Consider the following 21826-nt stretch of genomic DNA (forward strand, 5'->3'; position numbering starts at 1 on the left):
TTACTGTTTTACAACCACCTCTCTTTCTGCAATCCTTTCAGTGAGTATGTTTACTGTTGAACTGTACACACTTTTATGTGCTCTTGAAGACTTGATATTAATACACTCAGCTTTTGTTATTGTAGCGCACTCTATAAGCTTCTTGAGTATATATCTCCCTGTCTCTGTCTCTCTGTTTCTCTCTGTCTCTGTCTCTCTCTGTCTCTGTCTGTCTCTGTCTCTCTCTGTCTCTGTCTCTGTCTCTCTGTCTCTCTCTGTCTCTCTCTGTCTCTCTCTGTCTCTCTCTGTCTCTCTCTCTCTCTCTCTCTCTCTCTCTCTCTCTCTCTCTCTCTCTCTCTCTCTCTCTCTCTCTCTCTCTCTCTCGTGTATAATATGTGCGTGTGTCTGGTAGCGGGAGTGAGGGAGTGTAGGGATGCGTATTGAGCACGTCTAGTGGTACATAGTAGGGAGTACAGGGTCCGGACAGGCGTGAAGAGCAAGCAGAGAGGCCGCCTTGTTTCCTCTGACGGGGCCCTCGGCGTCTCCAGCCTCGCCTACAACACACTCCTAAACATTCCCGCTCTTCTCCTTCCATAAAATTACCCGGAGACGAGCGGCGGCTCTGAACGGGGGTGTTTCCCCCCCCTACCTACGTGCCGGGGAATGGCTGGTGGAGGGATATGTTCCCCCGTCTGTCACCCTTTTGGACCAGCACTATCTGGACTCTGTAGCCAGCACCATCTGGGCTCTGTAGCCAGCACCATCTGGGCTCTGTAGCCAGCACCATCTGGGCTCTGTAACCAGCAGGAAAGGACAGTTCTATCAACATTAAGGACTCAAGACTGTTCAACACTAACCTAACCTAACCACAGGGAAGGGGGGGGGCATAACTATCAGACTTCTCACGGTGTTCAGGAGAACACCTGATAAACACCTTACAAACTCTCCCTAATCAAGCAGCCGGTGATTCACACACCTTACGTTGCATGCAAGCAGCGGCGCCTAACAGCCATGTTGATCAGACGACACTGTGTCCCGGGTAATCGGGGCTGCTAATGAGGCTGCTGACCAGGCTGGGGTGCAGCAGTAAACACCGTATACCTTACCACCGGAAGCGTTAATTACTCCCCCCCCATAATATTACCTCCTATTATCGTCTGAGGTTACACAATAAATCTGGATTATAAATTCGATTTTTTCGCTTCTCTCTATTCTAAATATTTTGGGTATTGGTAGTGGGACGTGGTTTCTGGGGCGAGACGTTTATGGTGTGGGGCTTTTACGGATTAGATGATTGATAAAGATTAAGCCACCCAAGAGGTGGCACGGGCATGAATAGCCCGTAATTTACGGATTATCCGGCAAGTTATTTATATAGGTGTTGATGCTGGCGCTTTTGTTGTTGGCTAGGTGGGAACTTGGCGGCGGGGGGCGGGGAAGTTGGCGGCGGGGGGCGGGGAACTTGGCGGCGGGGGGGCGGGGAACTTGGCGGCGGGGGGCGGGGAACTTGGCGGCGGGGGGGCGGGGAACTTGGCGGCGGGGGGGCGGGGAACTTGACGGCGGGGGGCGGGGAAGTTGGCGGCGGGGGGCGGGGAACTTGACGGCGGGGGGCGGGGAACTTGGCGGCGGGGGGCGGGGAACTTGGCGGCGGGGGGGCGGGGAACTTGGCGGCGGGGGGGCGGGGAACTTGACGGCGGGGGGCGGGGAACTTGGCGGCGGGGGGCGGGGAACTTGGCGGTGGAGAAATTGGCGGCGGGGGCGGGGAACTTAGCGGCGGGGGCGGGGAACTTAGCGGGGTGGCTAATAGGCGGGGGTCAGATGCTACCGCAGCGGGAACACCAGGGGGGGGGGTGGCAGACAGAGGAGCAGCAAGGGGGGGGGGGGTGCAAACCAGTCAGTCCTCCTAAGGTTTCTCACCGTCAAGAAAAAAACGGTCAATTTAAAGTGTCGTCTCCTAACACCACCAGAGGACCCAAAACAGAAAACGGGACAGGACGTCACTTTCGCCAGCCGCTTCCATTTTCTAGCACGACAGTTGTTTTTTGGCCTTATGTAACGCATACGAGCGAAAAGCGACGTTCTTCGTAAGAGGAAAGGCTGTGTAAACACAGTAGCGCAGGAGGAAGAAGCAGACACAGCATCAGCAGCAGCAGAGGAGTGGCAGACAGCAGGAGGAGGAGCAGCAGCAGAGGAGGAGGGGGAAGGCAGACACAACACTTGGGTATTCAAGAGAGGTAAGCTGGAATCGTCCTCAATTTGGCGTCTGGGCCCCAAGTGCATGAAACAAGTAGGAGCGCGCCGGAATGAAGGGTCGTCGAAGGCTTAAAGGTTTTTCCTTCGGCTGCTTTACTTTCTACCCCCTCCCACCCCCCCCCAACCCCCCTCAACCCCGCCCCCTTATCTTTCACCCCCCCCCTCCTCACCCCGCCCCCAGCCTCGCCAGGGGCCCATATCTGGTTGACTCCATACAATACTTTACTGTTAAAGATCAATTGGGGAAAACAAATTTTTTTTTGAGGGGTTGAGTTGCTTGCAAATTTGTATGAAAGCCTAACTGCTTGCTTGCTTGATACCTGGTTGATGGAGTTCTGGGAGTTCTTCTACTCCCCAAGCCCGGCCCGAGGCCAGGCTCGACTTGTCAGAGTTTGGTCCACCAGGCTGTTGCTTGGAGCGGCCCGCAGGCCCACATATACCTGGTTGATGGGGTTCTGGGAGTTCTTCTACTCCCCAAGCCCGGCCCGAGGCCAGGCTTGACTTGTCAGAGTTTGGTCCACCAGGCTGTTGCTTGGAGCGACCCGCAGGCCCACATACCCACTACAGCCCAGTTGGTCCGGCACTCCTTGAAGAAAACAATCTAGTTTTCTCTTGAAGATGTCCACGGTTGTTCCGGCAATATTTCTGATGCTCGCTGGGAGGCCGTGGTAGGCTGGTAGGAGACATGTTGGTAATTTTACCCTTTTCGAAAAGTAAGTTGATAGAATGGAACGTCATTTGAATGGTTGATAGAATGGAACAAATTACAAAGCACTAAGAAAATAGCGGCTCACTGACATCCACGTCCTACAACTTGGAGTGGACGGTAGAGCGACGGTTTTGCTTCATGCAGGTCGGCGTTCAATCTCCGACCGTCCAAGTGGCTGGGCACCATTCCTATCCCCCGTCCCATCCCAAATCCTTATCCCGACCCCTTCCAAGTGCTATATAGTCTAATGGCTTGGCGCTTTCTTCTAATAATTCCTTCCCCTCACTATTATCCACGTTTTCTATGCATGAGCGCGATAGGTTAGGAGGGTTCGTTGGGTTCGCGCGTTTCTGGTTAGATTAACACTATGTATTTTTACACGTTGTGGCACATCAAAAGTTAACCATGAACAGTTTATTTCATTTAACCTAAATTTATCGAGAAATGTAAATTTGTCGCTCGATTTTTTTTTCATCGGCATTTTCGTTCGAGTTTTCAAATTAAATTTGACGTTGATGTTCATTTACTCGCCGACAGATGGCAGTGCTTGAAGTAAGGGCGAAGAGGTAGAACAGCTTATTGACAGAGCCCGGGTGCATGGGGGGAGTTGTGGAAAAACCTGGCGCCAGATTCACGAAGCAGTTACGCAAACACTTACGAACCGGTACATCTTTTCTCAATCTTTGGCGGCTTTGTTTCCAATTATTAAACAGTCAATGAGCTCGGAAGCACCAGGAGGCTGTTTATAACAATAACAACAGTTGACTGGCAAGTTTTCATGCTTGTAAACTGTTTAATAAATGTAACCAAAGTCGTCAAAGATTGAGGAAAGATGTACAGGTTTGTAAGTACTTGCGTAAGTGCTTTCGTGAATCTGGCCCCTGGTTTGTGTCTCGGAGAGGCTGCAGGATACGTGGTAGGTCAAGTTGATTTCCCAGTTGCAATTCTTATACCATGTCGTAGCTCAGTCGATTAAGGCGCGTCTGGGATCCTCTCGGACGTAGATTCGAACCCGCATCACGGCCCTTGTGAATTTGTTCATTCAATCTGGTGTTATTCCTGGGTATTGTGTTCTTCAAGCTGGTTTTATCCCTGAGTATTGTATTGTGCTAACAGTTATCTACTTTTATATACATCGGACTCGACTGGTTAGGTGCGGGGTGCTTGGGTTCGCACGTTTCCGGTTAGGATAAAAGGTAAGATTTTTTACGGAGTGGCAATTCAAGAGAATTGCCCTAATTATGACGGCTTAGTCTATATTTATTAAACGGTTTACTAGCTTGGAAACGTCACAACCCTTGGTTGTTATTGTTATAAACCGCCTCCTGGTACTCCGGTGGTTTAATATATGTAAACCAATTCGTCATGATGGAGGAAAGATGTACAGGCTTCGCAGGTGGTTGTGTAAATACTTTATGAAGTCCGGTGTTGACCACTACGTTGTGTTGTTGTAAGTTAGGGGTTCCTAACTTACAACAGGGACACGAAGACCCCCCCTGGTCTTCGTGTCCTCCACAGCTAATTTACACCCAGCTGCTGCTGCTGCTGCTGTTCTTCCCCCACACAGGCACCGTGTTTGCTTTCTCAGCACCGTCTCAGCCATCCCCAGCACCGTCTCAGCCATCCCCAGCACCGTCTCAGCCGTCCCCAGCACCGTCTCAGCCACCCCCAGCACCGTCTCAGCCATCCCCAGCACCGTCTCAGCCGTCCCCAACACCGTCTCAGCCACCCCCAGCACCGTCTCAGCCATCCCCAGCACCGTCTCAGCCATCCCCAACACCGTCTCAGCCGTCCCCAGCACCGTCTCAGCCGTCCCCAGCACCATCTCAGCCATCCCCCAGCACCGTCTCAGCCATCCCCCCAGCACCATCTCAGCCATCCCCCCAGCACCGTCTCAGCTGTCCCCAGCACCGTCTCAGCCGTCCCCAGCACCGTCTCAGCCACCCCCAGCACCGTCTCAGCCATCCCCAACACCGTCTCAGCCGTCCCCAGCACCGTCTCAGCCGTCCCCAGCACCATCTCAGCCATCCCCCCAGCACCATCTCAGCACTCCCCCCAGCACCGTCTCAGCCATCCCCAGCACCGTCTCAGCCATCCCCCCAGCACCATCTCAGCCATCCCCCCAGCACCGTCTCAGCCATCCCCAGCACCGTCTCAGCCATCCCCCCAGCACCATCTCAGCCATCCCCCCAGCACCGTCTCAGCCATCCCCAGCACCGTCTCAGCCATCCCCCCAGCACCATCTCAGCCATCCCCCCAGCACCGTCTCAGCCATCCCCAGCACCGTCTCAGCCATCCCCCCAGCACCATCTCAGCCATCCCCCCAGCACCATCTCAGCCATCCCCCCAGCACCGTCTCAGCCATCCCCAGCACCGTCTTACCCATCCCCCCAGCACCATCTCAGCCATCCCCCCAGCACCGTCTCAGCCATCCCCAGCACCGTCTTACCCATCCCCCAGCACCATCTCAGCCATCCCCCCAGCACCGTCTCAGCAGGCGCACATACTCGTGCATCCTGCGCTCCACCCGCCTCTCTCGCCCCTCATGTCGTGTGTAGATAATTTGTATTTATGTGCACTTGCCGGAGTTTAATGAGCTGGCGTAATAAGAGGAAGGGCGAGAGAGCTCTCCCGGTCCCGTGATATTAAGGAATTTGCCCTCTGATTTGTCTACGGTCCGGGCACACCGGTTCCGGGTGTTCATGCCGTCGGCCAATTAGTTGGTACACCGTTTACTGGTAATTTTCAAGGGGGGGAGATGGTATTTGTTCAGCGGGGGAACACGTTCTCGGCTGGTGTGTGTGTGTGTGTGTGTGTGTGTGTGTGTGTGTGTGTGTGTGTGTGTGTGTGTGTGTGTGTGTGTGTGTGTGTGTGTGCGCTCACGTATTTGTGCTTGCGGGGGTTGAGCTTTGGCTCTTTGGTCCACTTGCCGGACCCAACACCGTGTGTGTGTGTGTGTGTGTGTGTGTGTGTGTGTGTGTGTGTGTGTGTGTGTGTGTGTGTGTGTGTGTGTTCTGGCCCAGCAGAGTAATTGTGATGCGGCTTCTCCTTCTCTTCATGTGCATAACTATTCAAGGGATTTTTTGTTGTTATTTTGGTTCTGAAACTGCCCAGGACTTTTAGCTGGATGGTGTTGATGGTACTGGGGACCTGTGGACTTTCCCTGCAACTACGTTCTCACCTGTGGACTTTCCCTGCAACTACGTTCTCACCTGTGGACTTTCCCTGCAACTACGTTCTCACATGTGGACTCTCCCTACAACCACGTTCTCACCTGTGGACTCTCTCTACAACCACGTTCTCACCTGTGGACTCTCTCTACAACCACGTTCTCACCTGTGGACTCTCTCTACAACCACGTTCTCACCTGTGGACTCTCTCTACAACCACGTTCTCACCTGTGGACTCTCTCTACAACCACGTTCTCACCTGTGGACTCTCTCTACAACCACGTTCTCACCTGTGGACTCTCTCTACAACCACGTTCTCACCTGTGGACTCTCTCTACAACCACGTTCTCACCTGTGGACTCTCTCTACAACCACGTTCTCACCTGTGGACTCTCTCTACAACCACGTTCTCACCTGTGGACTCTCTCTACAACCACGTTCTCACCTGTGGACTCTCTCTACAACCACGTTCTCACCTGTGGACTCTCTCTACAACCACGTTCTCACCTGTGGACTCTCTCTACAACCACGTTCTCACCTGTAGATTTCCCCTACAACAAAATAGATCAAACTAGCAAAATTGACAGTAGCGATTGTCTCGAGAAATATAAAGAGGGTCTCGTAGCTCAGTTGGCTTCGTTTTCGAATCACAAAAATCACAGAATTTCCCGGATTTTACTTTGACCTAATGCCTCTGTTCACCCAACAGTAAATATAGGTACCCCGGGACAGAACAGTGTGAGTGGTGAGTGTAGTGTTATTTTATTTGTTATTTTATTATTTTCTACCACAAACGTGGCCACATATTTACAATGCTAACCAGCATATATATACATTTTCTTCTGTCCTCCATAGACAAGGTGACAGGTCAGTGAGTGAGTGCTGAGAGGTGACAGAACAGTGAGTGAGTGCTGAGAGGTAACAGGTCAGTGAGTGAGTGCTGAGAGGTAACAGGTCAGTGAGTGAGTGCTGAGAGGTAACAGGTCAGTGAGTAAGTGCTGAGAGGTAACAGGTCAGTGAGTAAGTGCTGAGAGGTGACAGGTCAGTGAGTAAGTGCTGAGAGGTAACAGGTCAGTGAGTGAGTGCTGAGAGGTAACAGGTCAGTGAGTGAGTGCTGAGAGGTAACAGGTCAGTGAGTGAGTGCTGAGAGGTAACAGGTCAGTGAGTAAGTGCTGAGAGGTAACAGGTCAGTGAGTAAGTGCTGAGAGGTAACAGGTCAGTGAGTGAGTGCTGAGAGGTGACAGAACAGTGAGTGAGTGCTGAGAGGTAACAGGTCAGTGAGTGAGTGCTGAGAGGTAACAGGTCAGTGAGTGAGTGCTGAGAGGTAACAGGTCAGTGAGTAAGTGCTGAGAGGTAACAGAACAGTGAGTAAGTGCTGAGAGGTAACAGGTCAGTGAGTGAGTGCTGAGAGGTAACAGGTCAGTGAGTGAGTGCTGAGAGGTAACAGGTCAGTGAGTGAGTGCTGAGAGGTAACAGGTCAGTGAGTGAGTGCTGAGAGGTAACAGGTCAGTGAGTGAGTGCTGAGAGGTAACAGGTCAGTGAGTGAGTGCTGAGAGGTAACAGAACAGTGAGTAAGTGCTGAGAGGTAACAGGTCAGTGAGTGCTGAGAGGTAACAGAACAGTGAGTAAGTGCTGAGAGGTAACAGAACAGTGAGTAAGTGCTGAGAGGTAACAGGTCAGCGAGTAAGTGCTGAGAGGTAACAGGTCAGTGAGTGAGTGCTGAGAGGTAACAGGTCAGTGAGTGAGTGCTGAGAGGTAACAGGTCAGTGAGTGCTGAGAGGTAACAGGTCAGTGAGTGAGTGCTGAGAGGTAACAGGTCAGTGAGTGAGTGCTGAGAGGTAACAGGTCAGTGAGTAAGTGCTGAGAGGTAACAGGTCAGTGAGTAAGTGCTGAGAGGTAACAGGTCAGTGAGTGAGTGCTGAGAGGTAACAGGTCAGTGAGTGAGTGCTGAGAGGTAACAGGTCAGTGAGTGAGTGCTGAGAGGTAACAGGTCAGTGAGTAAGTGCTGAGAGGTAACAGGTCAGTGAGTAAGTGCTGAGAGGTAACAGGTCAGTGAGTAAGTGCTGAGAGGTAACAGAACAGTGAGTAAGTGCTGAGAGGTAACAGAACAGTGAGTAAGTGCTGAGAGGTAACAGGTCAGCGAGTGAGTGCTGAGAGGTAACAGGTCAGTGAGTAAGTGCTGAGAGGTAACAGAACAGTGAGTAAGTGCTGAGAGGTAACAGGTCAGTGAGTGAGTGCTGAGAGGTAACAGGTCAGTGAGTAAGTGCTGAGAGGTAACAGGTCAGTGAGTGAGTGCTGAGAGGTAACAGAACAGTGAGTAAGTGCTGAGAGGTAACAGGTCAGTGAGTGAGTGCTGAGAGGTAACAGGTCAGTGAGTGAGTGCTGAGAGGTAACAGGTCAGTGAGTGAGTGCTGAGAGGTAACAGGTCAGTGAGTGAGTGCTGAGAGGTAACAGGTCAGTGAGTAAGTGCTGAGAGGTAACAGAACAGTGAGTGAGTGCTGAGAGGTAACAGGTCAGTGAGTGAGTGCTGAGAGGTAACAGAACAGTGAGTAAGTGCTGAGAGGTAACAGGTCAGTGAGTGAGTGCTGAGAGGTAACAGAACAGTGAGTAAGTGCTGAGAGGTAACAGGTCAGTGAGTGAGTGCTGAGAGGTAACAGAACAGTGAGTGAGTGCTGAGAGGTAACAGAACAGTGAGTAAGTGCTGAGAGGTAACAGGTCAGTGAGTGAGTGCTGAGAGGTAACAGAACAGTGAGTAAGTGCTGAGAGGTAACAGGTCAGCGAGTAAGTGCTGAGAGGTAACAGGTCAGTGAGTAAGTTCTGAGAGGTAACAGAACACAGTATATAAACCGATCAGTAGACTAAGGGAAACCCAGCGAATGATCGGGGCGTGTCCAGGATGCGTAGATAAGAAGGTAAATTACCTTGAAGAAAAAGGCAATAACGCCGTAGATAAATAGGCAAATTCACCGATGAGATCAAAAGGATAAAAAAAAAAAACTACAATAAGAACTAAGAACTAAATACACAGCCGAGGAAGCAATTCTTTGTTCAAGTTTATTAACGATGGCCCTCATACATTTCTCTCCAACGATCGGTTCATGTTAATTAGTAAAAATTACGAAATGTTTATCACAATTAAAATTTGTTTATGGTATCTATTATTACTGGCAGTATGGGAAAACTGTGTCAAGTGACAGCTATGCTGTGGTTATCTCTGACCTTATACTTGGCCGTCACGTCAAACACTCGTAAGTTCAGCTATAATAATGCTGACCTTCGCTGACCTCTGCCCCGCCGTCCGCCATACTTCTCCAAGCTCTCCGTACTCTCCCGGTACCGTTGTGGCGTTCCTGCTGGCGCTTGACGGTCCGACGGGTTCTGGCGCTTGACGGTCCGACGGGTTCTGGCGCTTGACGGACCGACGGGTTCTGGCGCTTGACGGACCGACGGGTTCTGGCGCTTGACAGACCGACGGGTTCTGGCGCTTGACGGACCGACGGGTTCTGGCGCTTGACGGACCGACGGGTTCTGGCGCTTGACGGTCCGACGGGTTCTGGCGCTTGACGGACCGACGGGTTTTGGCGCTTGACGCCCCGACGGATTCTGGCGCTTGACGCCCCGACGGGTTCTGGCGCTTGACGGACCGACGGGTTCTGGCGCTTGACGCCCCGACGGGTTCTGGCGCTTGACGCCCCGACGGGTTCTGGCGCTTGACGCCCCGACGGGTTCTGGCGCTTGACGCCCCGACGGGTTCTGGCGCTTGACGCCCCGACGGGTTCTGGCGCTTGACGCCCCGACGGGTTCTGGCGCTTGACGGTCCGACGGGTTCTGGCGCTTGACGGACCGACGGGTTCTGGCGCTTGACGCCCCGACGGGTTCTGGCGCTTGACGGACCGACGGGTTCTGGCGCTTGACGGTCCGACGGGTTCTGGTTGATACCTGGTTGATACCTTGTTGATCTCTGCCCTCTTGGTCCTGGACGGACCGACGGGTTCTGGCGCTCCTGGTCCTTGACGGACCGACGGGTTCTGGTTGATACCTGGTTGATCTCTGCCCTCCTGGTCCTGGACGGACCGACGGGTTCTGGCGCTCCTGGTCCTTGACGGACCGACGGGTTCTGGTTGATACCTGGTTGATCTCTGCCCTCCTGGTCCTTGACGGACCGACGGGTTCTGGCGCTCCTGGTCCTTGACGGCGTGTTGGTGGTGTGTAAAGCTGTTGCTATACTCTAGGGGGTAGTGTAGTAGACATGTCCACGGGGATCAAGATATGGCTCTTGGGCTCTGCCTCCGAGCTCCTGGCACCAGTCACCGCACACTGCATGTCGGAACTTTCTTAATTAACTCTCTACTGGCGCTCATCCTGTTTCCCCTCAATTTGTAAAAGATGTTTCCCCGAACAGGTCTGTTCTCCTACCGTGTTATTGTTGATTGTTGCTGTTAAAGATTCGCTACTTGGAACAAAGTTCCAAGTAGCACGGGCTATGGTGAGCCCGTAGTATATTGTTGATGAACCTGGTGTGTTAGTAATTGGCTTGTCTTAGGGTGATAGTGAGTACTTAGGTGTGTGTTGTGTCCTCTATGTTGTCTACTCTCATAGATATGCCTCTATGTTGTCTACTCTCATAGAAATGCCTCTATGTTGTCTACTCTCATAGAAATGCCTCTATGTTGTCTACTCTCATAGAAATGCCTCTTATGTTGTCTACTCTCATAGAAATGCCTCTTATGTTGTCTACTCTCATAGAAATGCCTCTATGTTCTCTACTCTCATAGAAATGCCTCTTATGTTGTCTACTCTCATAGAAATGCCTCTATGTTGTCTACTCTCATAGAAATGCCTCTATTGTCTACTCTCATAGAAATGCCTCTTATGTTGTCTACTCTCATAGAAATGCCTCTATGTTGTCTACTCTCATAGATATGCCTCTATGTTGTCTACTCTCATAGAAATGCTAGTGATATCCGCCAAGGATGATACGGTACTATAGATTGTGTCCTTGTTTATGTCCGATATGAGGATGAGAAAAAAGTACTGGAGCAGGCACAGTACCCTGGGGGACTGAGCTCTTCACGGTTGATGGTCCGGATTTTTATTTTGTGGACTATTGCACGCTGGTGGTGGGTTCTGTCAGGAAATTGTAAATGCATCTTTCTGTTGTTTTTTCCGGTGATTCCTTTTGAACGCATTTTGTGCGCGGTAACACCATGGTCACGTACTACTCGAAAGTACAGTATTGTATACTGTTGTGGAAAGTCATTGATTGCGAAAGATAAAATAATTAAAAATACGCAAGTCGTAGAGTATGCTCATATATAACACTCCTGAATTGGATTACGAGGATTGGATTACGAGGATTACCTGGATTACCTTCAAATCCAGTGCTCCTACTATCTGTATCACTTGTGTTATCTCGCCTTGAGAACTGCTCGGCACTTACCGAGCTCGTATACTAAATAAGATCAGAGTATAGTATAGTTATACTCTTGAGTGTAAGTTATACTGTGTAGACAAGAATAGCTGATCATCCACATCTTGCGACTGATGTGTCAGATTACGAGCAGCGGACAGCCATCCCAGAGCCGCGAGGACCCTCATAAATTCCAGATACTTACTTACGTATGGGCAAAATGAAGAATTCAAACGAAATACAAGATACAAAGCACAATCAGATCTATGAACAAATCCACAAGAAGCCGTGACGAGGATTCGAACCTACGTCCGGGAGCATCCCAGACGCTGCCTTAATCGACTTTATCAAAACCACAAATCCCTTGTGGATTTGTTCATTTGATGCATCACCCTATTGTGATTTCTGTGTGTAACAATCAGATCTCTTCACAGAAGGAAAGCAACCTGTAAAGGATCTGAGAAGGATCCAGTGTCCGTGGTGTAGTGGTAAGACACTCGCCTGGCGTTCCGCGAGCGCTGTCATGGGTTCGTATCCTGGCCGAGGAGGATTTACTGGGCGCAAATCCTTAACTGTAGCCTCTGTTTAACGCAACAGTAAAATGTATACTTGGTTGTAACAACGATTCTTCGCGGCAGGGGATCGTATTCCAGGGACCTGCCCGAAACGCTACGCGTACTAGTGGCTGTACAAGAATGTAACAACTCTTGTATATATATATATATATATATATATATATATATATATATATATATATATATATATATATATATATATATATATATATATATATATATAAAATAATAGCGATGTTAGACCACATATAACCTATATATGTAACCTAAGAAACCAAGTCAGGCAGGAAGATGATAAGGTGGATTACGAGGATTACCTGGATTACCTTCAAATCCAGTGCTCCTACTATCTGTATCACTTGTGTTATCTCGCCTTGAGTACTGCTCGGCACTTACCGAGTACTTGGTACTTCTGCCCTTCAGACCGGGTGAGGTTCTTGAAATATAGAGAAATACAGAGAACATATATATACGGTGCGCATAGACACGGTAAAGCACCGAAATTATTTGGGTGTCTCAAAGCTCAGAAAATGTACTCTGAAAGGAAGACGAAAGATATCACAATATATATACATATGGAAGATAGAAAGATACTGGAAGAATGATACTGGGAGACTAAGTCCTAAATTTACACAATTAAATAACATACTGAAGCGAACGATTTTTTAAGGAAATGCAGAATAGCGCCAGTGAAGAGTAGAGGTGCCATAGGCACAATCAGAGAACACTGTCTGAACATCAGAGGTCCACCACAGTTGTTCAACAATCTCCAAGCGAGAACAAGTAGTATTACCGGAACAAAAGTGAACGTGTTCAAGACCAAAATTGACAAGTTGGTGTAGCCAAAGTGGTGAACCAATTGAAATCTGTACACCTGTTGATTGACGGTTGAGAGGCGGGACCAAAGAGCCAGAAATCAACCCCCGCAAGCACAAATAGGTGCTTGGTACACACACACACACACACACACCCACACACACACACACACACACACACACACACACACACACACACACACACACACACACACACACACACACACACACACACACACAGTTTCTCACAAGTGTAGATATGATAGAGCCCAATAGGCTCGAGAACCTATACACCTGTTGATTGACGGTTGAGAGGCGGGACCAAAGAGCCAGAGCTCAACCCCCGCAAGCACAAATAGGTGAGTACACACACACACACACACACCCACACCCCCCCCCCCCCCCCCACACACCCCCCCCCCCACACACACACACACACACACACACACACACACACACACACACACACACCCACACACACACACACACACACACACACACACACACACACACACACACACACACACACACACAAAAGTGAGAGAAAATATGTGGTAGAGTGAGAAGCAGGCTTGCAAGAGTGTTACCGTCCGTGTACAATAAACCAGTATTACAGCTCGTTATCCCCGCTATACGAGGTCAAATCACACCTGTATTAATAACTACCTAACACCGCGCCTACCATAAACATCAAATTGAGCTTGGCGCGTTTTAATTGCATATGCGACTTGGCTTACAAGAACTACGAAGTGTAACTATGCTCATTATAATCCCACCTCGGCTATCGTAATTGCTTTATTAGAGCGTGTTCATTGTAGGCTATCGTTCCAGTGTTGGCCGCCATCATTATACCCACTATAGAAACTGGTGTTCCATTTAATTACTAATATCCAGATAACAGCCTGGTGGACCAAACTCTCACAAGTCAAGCCTGGCCTCGGGCCGGGCTTGGGGAGTAGAACAACTCCCAGAACCTCATCAACCAGGTATCAAACAGATGTATCTTACTAAATATAATATATTAATATTGTTATAATTTGAAAAGCATTTCCAGCCAATGGAGTGAGTTGGACCCGCGTTCTGGTGACTCCCAGACACCTGCGCTAACCAACTCGGGCCATGATGGTACAAAAATCGACCAACCCGGAACTCTACTGCCCACTGGGAGGTTCTGGAGGCCCCGAACCGGAGCTCGACCAGGGTTTTACAGTCGACCCAACTACCCTCTGGCCTACGGGGCTGGCGTTCACACTCCCATGCCACACCCAGATTGCACAGAAATAACAATTACGGGATATGTCAGTGAAAATCATTTTGGGGCAATGGAGTGACTTGGACCCGCGTTCAAGTCAAGTACAAACCTTATGTATAGGCACTTAGCATGAGGGACATGAGTGGTCCAGACATGTATATATATAAATATATACTCTGCCTACGTACCTTGCCTGCCTGGCTGCTTCCCTGCTTACCTGCCCAGCCCGTCCTCGTATGCAATGATCAAAGCTAGTTAATCCAGCCGCCAAACCCCCCTGTTCATGAAGGAAAAGCGGTTTACACACGACTCACAACTGTCAATCAACTGTTACTAACTAGTAACTAATTTTTTTTCCACACACGCGCACACCCCCCAGGAAGCAGCCCGTAACTGCTGTCTAACCCTCAGGTATCTATTTACTGCTAGGTAACAGGGGCATCAGGGTAAAAGAATCACTGCGCAGTTGTTTCCGCCTCCGCCGGGGATCGAACCCAGACCCTAGGATTAAGAGTCCAGAGCGCTGTCCACTCAATCACAGTCCCCCACCCGTGTGTGTGTGTGTGTGTGTGTGTGTGTGTGTGTGTGTGTGTGTGTGTGTGTGTGTGTGCGTGTGTGTGTGTGTGTGTACTCACCTAGTTGTGCTTGCGGGGGTTGAGCTCTGGCTCTTTGGTCCCGCCTCTCAACCGTCAATCAACTGGTGTACAGGTTCGTGAGCCTATTGGGCTCTAACATATCTACACTTGAAACTGTGTATGGAGTCAGCCTCCACCTCAGTCAATGTGTGTGTGTGTGTGTGTGTGTGTGTGTGTGTGTGTGTGTGTGTGTGTGTGTGTGTGTGTGTGTGTGTGTGTGTTGGTTAGCATGTGTGGAGACACAAGGCCCATAGTTGTGTGTGCTGTGGCAGCGTTGTAATGTTTGAATTAATGAACTCTCGTGAACTCCTGGAAAGGTTCCTGTACGAGAAGCAAGAATAAAGAAGGGAAAAAACTGGGCGGTATAGTTACTAATTTAAGGATCATTCTGGAATGAAGGTAGAACTAGTGGCATTAGGGGCTCAGCGTCAAGTCCGGCCGGCTAAGGCCGATGGAGGAGGCTCCCGGAATTATTCCCCCGGCCTTAAAATTGGGAATGAAGATGTCGGCGCGGTCACCAGTCCAATTAGATGATGAGCAGGTGTAATGGTGCAGTTAAGACGGGATGAGCTGGGCTGCCTCGGTGACAGTTGATGATGATCACCATCAGGGCCTGTCTCACTCTCTGTCTCCCCCCCCCTTCCCTCACCATCCCCTCAGATCACCCTTGTCTCACTCTTCTGTTCTGTCCTCCCCCCCCTCTCACCATCCCCTCAGATCGCCCCTGTCTCACTCCTCCCTCCCCTCACTCCTCAGGTATACACACACACACACACACACACCTAGTTGTATTCACCCGCCTTACGACACTGGAAGACAGAAGAGTAAGGGGAGACATGATCACAACCTACAAAATCCTCAGAGGAATCGACCGGGTAAACAAGGATAAACTATTCAACACTGGTGGAAACTGAGTACCCACATGAGCCACAGAGACGTTAGAAGGAACTTTTTCAGTGTCAGAGTAGTTAACGGATGGAATGCACTAGGCAGTGATGTGGTGGAGGCCGACTCCATACACAGTTTTAAATGTAGATATGATAGAGCCCAGTAGGCTCAGGAATCTGTACACCAGTTGATTGACAGTTGAGAGGCGGGACCAAAGAGCCAAAACACAAATAGGTGAGTACAAATAGGTGAGTACACACACACAGTACACAGTACACACACACGCACACAGTAGGCTCAGGAATCTGTACACCAGTTGATTGACAGTTGAGAGGCGGGACCAAAGAGCCAAAGCTCAACCTCCGCAAGCACAAATAAGTGAGTACAAATAGATGAGTACACACACACACACACACACACACACACACACACACACACACACACACACACACACACACACACACACACACACACACACACACATTTACAGACTGAACTCTTTAAATATTACACGAGTACCGGATCACTTGAGTCTCTATACTCGTCCTATACTGAAAGACTGACTATGTAATGCCCACCCGGTCTCTCGTATAGTACATTACATTGTGACTCATAAATCTCCCGTACGACCAAAATATGATTGACGAAAAATCATAGCGGCTCGCAAAATGGGCGCGATGTCCCGTTTTCTATTCGTGGGTCCTAAGTTAGGTTAGGTTCGGGTAATTTAGGGGACGGGCGGGTGTAATTATATCTTGAGCTTGTAAATGCAACTTAATAACCACCTGTGGTTGAGTGCTTAATAACTCGCTAGTTTTGTTAACAGCTGTTTTACCTTGTTATAGTAGGGGAGGGAGGAAATCATCAGGGAGGGGAAAGCGCCAAGCCATTGCGACTATGTAGCACTGGGAAGGGGGTCAGGATAAGGATTTGGGATGGGACGGGGGGGGGGGAAGGAATTGTGCCCCGACCATTTGGACGGTCGGGGATTGAACGCCGACCTGCATGAAGCGAGACCGTCTCTCTACCGTCCAGCCCAAGTGGTTGGGTAAATAGGGAAGAACTAAATACGTATGTGTGTATTCACCTAGTTGTGCTTGCGGGGGTTGAGCTTTGCTGTTTCGGTCCGCCTCTCAACTGTCAATCAATCAACTGTTACTAACTACTAACAAATTCCCCCCCCCCACACACGCCAGGAAGCAGCCCGTAACAGCTGTCTAACTCCCAGGTACCTATTTACTGCTAGGTAACAGGGGCATCAGAGTGAAAGAATCTCTGCCCATTTTGTTTCTGCCATCAGCTGGGATCGAACCCAGACCCTAGGATTACGAGACCAGAGCGCTGTCCACTCAGCTATCAGGCCCCCGATGTGTATGTGTGTGTGTGTGTGTGTGTGTGTGTGTGTGTGTGTGTGTGTGTGTGTGTGTGTGTGTGTGTGTGTGTGTGTGTGTGTGTGTGCGCGCGCGCGTGTGTGTGCGCGCGTACTTGCTTAACAACCTTCTGTATTTGAGTACTCAATAACCAGTCTGTACTATATGCAAGATATCGCATTTCGAACCCTGTCCATGTAGGACTGACGGAAATGTTATCATTACGTCTATGCTGGGCTAGAAATCCCCCCCCCCCTTTAATAATACCTCGTATTATGATCCCATAATCCCCAACGTACAAAATATGGAATAGCATGAAAAGTTCATAACCAATCACATTTTCTATGTTTATGCCAGTTAGGTTAGGTCGGTAGGTAGGGTTCGCGTGTTTTGGGTAGGTCTTATTTTGTCAGTAGTGACCGCTCAAGAGGACGGACTGCGCTCAACCCCTTCTCCTGATTCGTCACAACATGTGACGTAAAGGCATCAACCCAAGCCACCTTCCTAACCCAACCAACCTGCATATAGAAAACGTGAGCCGCTACTTTTCATAGTACTGTACCTCTTGTGTGTACGTTTTGGAATGAGGCCCAATACCTGATCAACCAGGCTGTGACTCATACGTCAGGCTGCGAGCAGCCGCGTCTAAGAGCCTGGTTGATCAGTCCAGCAACGAGGAGGCCTGGTCGACGACCGGGCCGCGGGGACACTAAGCCCCGGAAGCACCTCAAGGTAACCTCAAGGTAAGGTAAGGCACATTAGATGAGAGCAGCTGGCGTCCCCGACACTAAAGGAGGCCTGGTCGAAGACCGAGCCGCGGGGACGCTAAGCCCCGAAATCATCTCAAGATAACCTCAAGATAACCTCAAGATAACCACCAGCCAGTCAGCCTAATTTTCTCACATGCAGAATTGCAGTTTGCTGCATTCACTGAGCTCTGAAGTAGGCTTCCAGGCCCTCAGACCGCCCGACGCCCGCCATTTCCAGCCGTAGATGTCTGCGAATTAGCTGTAACTCAGAATCACCGTGGGGGATTATCTGCGATATACTACTTAGGAATATGTGTATCTCACAGCGGCCATCTTAGTTAGCACTAAGGAACCCCCCCCCCCCGGAGTTATTCCGTGACGAATGAGAAGAAGGGGGCGGCGTGTGTGAGGGACGTGTCGGATGAGCGACATTAGCGGTCTTACTGGTCAGGGAAACGACCTTAGGAGAGCTACAGGTTAGGGAAAAGCGTCGGGGGCAGAATTACAGGCTTGGGACACGATCATTGGAGGCTTACTGAACTACGCTGTCCGGCGGTGCATGTTAAGACACTCACTGTTGGATAGTTGGGGCGTAAGCACGGTAGTCTAGTTGACTCTAGGGTAATTTCTGACTAGGTAGTTGACTGTTGGGTAATTCCTGACTAGGTAGTTGACTGTATGGTAATTCCTGACTAGGTAGTTGACTGTATGGTAATTCCTGACTAGGTAGTTGACTGTATGGTAATTCCTGACTAGGTAGTTGACTGTATGGTAATTCCTGACTAGGTAGTTGACTGTAGAGTAAGTCCTGACTAGGTAGGTGACTGTAGGGTAATTCCTAACTAGGCAGTTGACTGTAGGGTAATTCCAGACTAGGTAGGTGACTGTAGGGTAATTCCTAACTAGGCAGTTGACTGTAGGGTAATTCCAGACTAGGTAGGTGACTGTAGGGTAATTCCTAACTAGGCAGTTGACTGTAGGGTAATTCCAGACTAGGCAGTTGACTGTAGAATATTTACAGGCTAGATAGACGTCTGTAAGGCAATTCCAAAGTAGGTAGTTGACTATATGAGAGTTGCTGTTTAGGAAAACGTCCCATTGCGTCAACTGTCGTCAACTATGTGTTCACTGGAGAACTGTAAGTCTGAATCACTGAGACCAACGTAATACCACCATTTTCCTTGTACCTTAATAGATGTATTGTACTTCCACCTCGGGATTCGAGGCTGTAGTTAGCGTGAACTGAAGTACTCGCTGAGTGATACTGTCTTAGCAGGACTCCCAGTTTGTTCATGGTACTGTGAATCTGTGCCGATCTTAGATCTGTGTGTGATCTGTGGTCTTAGATCATTGTCTAACTGCTTGCTTTCTTTCCTCAGGTAAGTGTGGGTTTGTCTACAAGAGACGGAGGAGGATAGGTAACGAGGATGTAAGTACATGAGGGTAATCTTACTGACAATACCGGTACTGTACCAAGTTTGTGTCTACTAGTGTGTGTGTGTACTATTATATACCTGGGGCTATACCTTGGGTATACATGGATTGGTTCTTATTCAGCCACGCTATCGTCTCCTCCAGGCCTTATCGTCGTGCCTTCATTATAAAGTGTAGTGAATGACCAAGGTAGCGGGGGCTGGTCCCGTGCGGTGGCCTGGCCACACCACCACACGTCACCGAGAGCTTTACACGTATGAAATTTGCAGCCAAACCTTCCTTGAAGCCGAATCAGATGGTCAGGGAAATGACTTTGACCCGTATGGGACCCCTGGAGCCGGGAGAATCGACCCCACGGCGCTAAAAGCTATGGCTGGCTTGAGCCTTTACTTCGTAATTCTTACACTGGCGATTTCCAAATGTCTGCAACAGCAAATTTTCTAGGGCGCCTTTCCCCGGGAAGGTATTGCAGGTGGGGAGAGGTTGTTGCAAGCCTCGTCTCACTGCACGTCTCTGAGATTGACTCTTTTCAAATTCTTTGGTTGAGGAAGAGTGCAGAATATTAGAACACGCTTTGACGTGATAGCAACTTTTCCCCCCAGTTCATGTGACTCACCCAGAAAGTATAGTCGTACTTTTAATACGTATTGACCTTTTTTCTTCAGAATTATGATACACTGGCGCTTACAAAGTTCAGTGACTCAGACTTTACTTGTTCTTTAACTAGTGAGGGGAAGTAGGCAGGTGGTGGTAGGGGGGATTTTGAAAGGTAATTAAGTGTTGGAAAATAATTAGGTGTTAGAAGTAAAATAGGTACCTGGGTGTTAGTCAGCTGTCACGGGCTGCTTCCTGGGAAAGGGTGGAGGCCTGGCCGAGGACCGGGCCGCGGGGACACTAAAAAAGCCCCGAAATCATCTCAAGATAACCTCAAGATAACCTCAAGATAACCTCAAGATATAGCAGGTGGAGTGGGAAGGTAATTCTGTGTCTGGAGGAGGTGTTGGAAGCCACCACCTGCGGTACTGGGTGTCTCAGAGCCCCGAGGTCTCGGCCCCTTGTCTCAACAATTACCATCATATTGACGCTACTTTAGCGTGTACTAATACGTCGCATTTGTAACGGAAACGTCTTTTCCGCATAGAAATGCGACGTGTTAGATGAGAGGACGAGATGAACAAGTCCCCCCTCCCCCCCAGAAGGCCTGGTTAGAGACCGGGCCGCGAAGACGCTGATACCCGGAACCGACAGAAGGTAATGTATTTATTGACAATATAATTGTTACCTTCGTTAGGAAGATGACAAGATGGAGGATGAGAAGCAAGAACTTTATAACAGGAGATGGCGTGGTTGATGTGAGGACCTGGCACTGGTGGGCGGCACTGGTGGGCGGCACTGGGTGGGGTGGTACAGACAGTAGACGGGCGGCACTGGGTGGGGTGAGACAGACAGTAGACGGGTGACATTGGGTGGGGGGTGGGCCAGACAGTAGACGGGTGGCACTGGGTGGGGGTGAGACAAACAGACAGTAGACGGGCGCCACTGGGTGGGGGGGGTGGAACAGACAGTAGACGGGCGCCACTGGGTGGGGGGGTGGAACAGACAGTAGACGGGTGGTACTGGGTGGGGTGGGACAGACAGACAGTAGACGGGCGGCACTGGGTGGGGGTAAGAGAGACAGTAGACGGGCGGCACTGGGTGGGGGTGAGAGAGACAGTAGACGGGCGGCACTGGGTGGGGGTGTGGACCTGAGGGCCGCCGGGACGCCCGAGGGAGCCAACACTTGGCCTGTGCCCCACCCCGTGACACACATTGTCCGCCCCACAAAGAACAACACCGCCACATACAATGCTCCGCCTGACAAATTGTTCCCATTGTTGAGCACGTCGCCGCCCGAGCCACAGCCACCGACTCCTCGACACGGGATTGTAATTATTCATCCTAAGATTCATCGAGTGAAGCGTGACGTGATTCACGCTACGGTCGTCCGACGTCCCGGGGGAGGGAGAGAGGGGGATCTGCGCGCCATTTATGGGCGAGGCCTATGCCAGCTTAGCTTCACGTGCTCCCCCCATTACCAGGTAGGCCATTAAAAGGCATGCGTGACTGGACGTTGGTACCTTCGTGAACTGGCATGAGCAATTGGTCTCAGTCCTCCTCTTCCTCCTTCTACCTCTCCTCTCTCTTCCCTCCCCTCCTGGTGCTTCCTTTAATGTTGTCTTCTACATCACCCTTCTCCTGCACCCTTCTTCGTGTGCTCCTGCCCTGCTCTCTGAGCTTGACCTTCCCCCTCTCCCTGGTGCGTGAGGGTCGCCGCCCCCCGTGCGCGCCCTCCACCATTGTACCATTGATGCGTGCGCCACAGGCCAGGGGAAAAGTCTTGCCTTGGTCGTGAATACATTGGTCTGTTTTATTCCGTGTAGCGTATGTGTGTATGGCTCACCTAGTTGTGCTTGCGGGGGTTTGAGCTCTGGCTCTTTGGTCCCGTCTCTCAACTGTCAATCTACTGGTGTACAGGTTCCTGAGCCTATTGGGCTCTATCATATCTACATTTGAAACTGTGTATGGAGTCAGCCTCCACCACATCACT

At 50.2% G+C, this 21826-nt stretch overlaps 1 protein-coding gene across 7 annotated transcripts in view; it reads left to right on the plus strand.

The window, feature by feature from the left end:
- Window positions 1-21826, plus strand: part of LOC123764803 (Calmodulin-binding transcription activator) — a 671468-nt gene that overhangs the window by 50375 nt on the left and 599267 nt on the right. The gene's annotated exons all lie outside the window — the stretch shown is intronic.

Source organism: Procambarus clarkii, chromosome 48 (genome assembly GCF_040958095.1).
Source record: "Procambarus clarkii isolate CNS0578487 chromosome 48, FALCON_Pclarkii_2.0, whole genome shotgun sequence".
Taxonomy (NCBI): domain Eukaryota; kingdom Metazoa; phylum Arthropoda; class Malacostraca; order Decapoda; family Cambaridae; genus Procambarus; species Procambarus clarkii.